This window comes from Vidua macroura, chromosome 5 (assembly GCF_024509145.1).
Source record: "Vidua macroura isolate BioBank_ID:100142 chromosome 5, ASM2450914v1, whole genome shotgun sequence".
Taxonomy (NCBI): domain Eukaryota; kingdom Metazoa; phylum Chordata; class Aves; order Passeriformes; family Viduidae; genus Vidua; species Vidua macroura.
Genome location: NC_071575.1, coordinates 64,811 through 68,891, shown reverse-complemented (window position 1 = coordinate 68,891; position 4,081 = coordinate 64,811). Strand labels below are relative to the sequence as shown.

Below are 4,081 nucleotides of genomic sequence, written 5' to 3'. Positions count from 1 at the left end.
TGTCTGTGAGAAGTGGGCTGTGTGCTGGACAGGGAGAGGCGCTGTTGGAGAGTGGCAACAGCGCCAGGTGTGAGCTGTGAGGATGATGAGGGCTCAGAGCAGCCCCAGGTGTGAACTGTGAGGATGATGAGGGCTCAGAGCAGCCCCAGGTGTGAGCTGTGAGGATGATGAGGGCTCAGAGCAGCCCCAGGTGTGAGCTGTGAGGATGATGAGGGGGCGGCTCCTGCCGGCGGCTGTTTTAGGGGGTTTGCCTCAGCTCACTCTTGCATGGAGCTGTTGGGGAAGAGGAGTTTGTGGCGGGGGTGGGCTCCCGGGGTTGTCTCATGGAAGGACGGTGAGAGCTTCAGACAGGGTCTGGGGGATCGCTTGGATACCTGGAGCATTGCTCAGAGGAGGTGCCGAGGGACAAACCTTTGTGCCGGGAAACAGCAGCCAAACAGGTGAGACGGTGTGCCTTTGTAGGGGGGACTTTTCTCCTTTCCCTTTTAAATTTCGTTTTGCCAATCCCTCCCCATTGCTCCCCGAAAAAAAAAAAAACCCACCAAAAAAACCAAAAAACCCCAAAACAAAACAAAAAAAAAAAAAAAAACAAAAAAAAAAAAACAAAAAAAAAAAAACCAACCAAAAACCCAAACAAACTAGGGTTTATTAAGACAAAAGAAATTCAAAATGAGGGAAGCAACTTCTCTTCCATTATTGCCTGTGTTTGAACTGGGTGGGATTCCCGTGCACTCGTGGTTTTGAGGGTCTTGATTGAAGGAAAACATGCCTTTTCCAGGGTGTTAGGGGTATCCCGGGGTGGCAGCGAATCCCTGTGTTCTATTTCAAATAGAAGGGGAAAAATATTGTTGTTGTATGCTGGGTTTTGACTTGAGGGTAGCCCCCCCCCCCCCATTTTCATCATCCTGAGGTTTAAATGGAGGGGGTAGTTGGTAGGGGACGTGTTGTCCGTCCTTGTAAAGGGTTTGGATTGCGGTAAAAATCCCCCTTTTACCATCATTTGAGGAAAGTACTTTCTTTTCTGCTCTTACAGGGGATGAAACTGAAGGGGAGAACACATTTATTTGCCCTTGTTGAAGTGAGGCGAGCACCTGAGTGTGGCGTAAGTTCCGGGGGTTGAATTGAAGGAGGCTGCAGCTCTCGCAGCGTTTGAAGGGTTGAAATCGGGCTGTGCTGCTGCATTGGAGGGCGCTTCTTCTGCCCCTGGCCCGGCAGCCAAGGCTGTGGCGCGGGAGCTGCTGGCGTTGCCTGGGGAGCTGCCGAGGTGGAAGGGGACTTGGGCGCGGCCGGGCTGGCGCGGGACTGCCGGAGCCGCGCCGGAGCGAGGCGTGCGGAGCCGCGGGGAGCTTTGCCGGGCCGGCGGGCGGGAGAGGCGGCGCGGGCGCTGCGCCGGTGCCGGCCGGTGCCGGTCGCTCCGTCCGCTCCGGGCGCGGGGCTCGGGCGCCGCCGGGGCCCCCTGCAGCCCTCAGGAGCCGCCGGAGGAGCCGCTTTCTTACCGGAAGCCGCCTTCCGCCCGGTGCTGGGAGCGCGGCTTTTAATTTTCCAAAGTTCCTTGATGTTGTGACTTTGAGGTGGTTTTTAGGAATTGATTGTATCGTTTTATTTCGTTCGTAGTTGATGTATGATAACGGACATGGTGTACTTCTTGAATGTTATGGTTCTTGTTTCAGGTGCTGATGGCAAGGGTTTTTTGGGATTGAGTTTTGTTGAATATTGTTTGTTGTGGAATTTGCTAGATTTTTTCTTATGATTTTTTTTTTTTTACTATGTAGTAATATTTTGATGCTATAAAAATATAATTAAAACAGTAAAATTTTAAGAGGATCTGTTGTTTAAGGTCTACAAAAGTCTATATGGGTCATACCATGAAGTAGAGGGTAGGTTTATAATTCTGCTGGAGTGGGTTTTGTAAGTGTGAGTATGTAGTGTTCGTTTTGATGGGTTTTAGGTACTGTCCTGTAGTTAATCAGTGAGGTATTTATAATATTGGAAATTGCATTATTATTTATTGTATAATAGAGGTTTTATTCATTTAGTTTGTTTGATTGTCGTGTATGTTTTGTTTGTTGTTGCAGAGAATCTGTGAAATACTGATTATGGTAACAGGTTTCTTTGGTGTTCTTGATTGTAGCTGAGCAAGGGGCCACAGTCGGTGACTCTAGGAGACTGCCAGCGGGCGAGGCGGCCTTCCTCGGCACCGGACGTGGATTCTCGTCCCCGGACATCCGAGAGATAAGTCGAGGGCTGGGACCCTGAGGGGGGATGGAAGCGAGGCGCTGGGAGGGCTTTTGGAGGCAGCTTTGGAGATGGGGGTGGCCCTTTAGGCCACATAAAGGAAAAGCCTCACAGTGCTGAAGTGCTCAGGGCAGAGCAGTGCCGGTGCACGGTGTGTCACTTGTCTGTCGTGCCTTCTGTGTCTTTTGCCTTAGTCCTTTGAGGGGCTTATCGGAAGCCCGGGCGTCCATCTTAGCATCTCTCATCTCTGTGTTCCTCGGCCCCGTGCTGATTCCTTCTTGCCTTTGGCTCGGGAGCCCGGACAGGCATCAGAGTAGCATCCGGTCAGATGTCTTTTGAGGTCTTGTTCTGGGCTGTTCTCGACAGCTGTGATTTGTGACAATAGTGAGGGCAAGGACGCGTTCTAGCAGATTAGGCCTCGTAGCGATGCGGAGATCCGTAGAGCATTCTGACGCTAGGGTTGTCGGGCATCCTTCTCTGCCTTGCTTGGAATAGGTCATTCAGTTAGCATCTTGTTCCTGCAGGGTTCTCTGAGCCTTAGAGGCTCGCCATCAGTCTCAGCTAGGTCATCTCATTCTGCAGTCTCTGGCTCCCTGAGGGCATTCTTCTCGCTCAGAGCTTTCTCCCCCTGTTGTGTCCCCTTGTTTGTCTTGTTCTGTGTCACGGGTGTCTGGGTATTTGGCCTGGAGCTGCTCTGCCCTGCTGCATAGCCTGGTGTAGGTCTAGAATGGGGCGTGTCCTGGAAATTTGTAATGTGGGGTGTATTTGGACTCTAGATGGGATCTGTAGATTGATGAAGGCTATCTGGAGCTGTTAAGTTATCCTGCAGTGCTCTGACTTTTGTGCTAACGTTCTTTCAGACGCAGCCAGATGGAATCCGTGGCAGAGGGCCCCGTCCCGGGTGAGGGGGGTCCCCCGAGAAGGTCAGTCACCGTTTGTCTTTGCAGGGGGAGTATAAATGGTGCCTCTGTATTACAGCTATTTTCTTTGTTGTTATTTTTAGGAACTAAAGCCAGATACTAGCGGTCAAGGTAAGTGGGCAAGGTGAGCGGTGGCAGGCAGCAGTTGTTCTTGCTCCGGTCTCAATTCCCGGTGCAGCTCTTAGGCTCCGTTCTTGTTTGCGTGCTCTAGGCGGTCCGCTCGTATTACGCCGAGACCCCCCTCAGCAACGGGGCCGCAGACCCCCGCTTCGTCACTCTCGTGGGAATTCGGGAAGCAGTGCACGGATCTGTGATGAAGCCTTGATCTTTGTCATTTGAAGGTGTCACCCGGGGAGCCTTCAGGAGCGGCCGAGGAGTTGCTGTAAGTCGGGGAGCTAGGGAGGAGGAGCCAGGGTCCACTCGAGTTTCAGCAATGCCACGTCACCTCGTCTCCTCTTCACCCAGGCAGACCCTGCCGCGAGGGCATCGGCCTCCGGGCGCGGCCAGATGAGGCGGACGTTCTTAGGAGAATGGTGAGTAGCAGAATTGTTATTGGTTATTGGCCGCTGTGCAGCTAAGATCCTGCAGTGATGTTTGGTGTTCTTGATTGTAGCTGAGCAAGGGGCCACAGTCGGTGACTCTAGGAGACTGCCAGCGGGCGAGGCGGCCTTACTCGGCACCGGACGTGGATTCTCGTCCCCGGACATCCGAGAGATAAGTCGAGGGCTGGGACCCTGAGAGGGGATGGAAGCGAGGCGCTGGGAGGGCTTTTGGAGGCAGCTTTGGAGATGGGGGTGGCCCTTTAGGCCACATAAAGGAAAAGCCTCACAGTGCTGAAGTGCTCAGGGCAGAGCAGTGCCGGTGCACGGTGTGTCACTTGTCTGTCGTGCCTTCTGTGTCTTTTGCCTTAGTCCTTTGAGGGGCTT

General features: G+C 52.9%; 1 long non-coding RNA gene across 1 annotated transcript; it reads right to left on the bottom strand.

Moving 5' to 3' along the window:
* Nucleotides 1-628: 628 nt before the first annotated feature.
* LOC128807955 (uncharacterized) lies at nucleotides 629-1,160 on the bottom strand. The gene is made up of 2 exons (XR_008437326.1): nucleotides 1,092-1,160; nucleotides 629-819 (listed from the first exon to the last, which is right to left on the bottom strand). It is a non-coding gene; the product is annotated as an uncharacterized LOC128807955 (long non-coding RNA).
* Nucleotides 1,161-4,081: the final 2,921 nt, after the last annotated feature.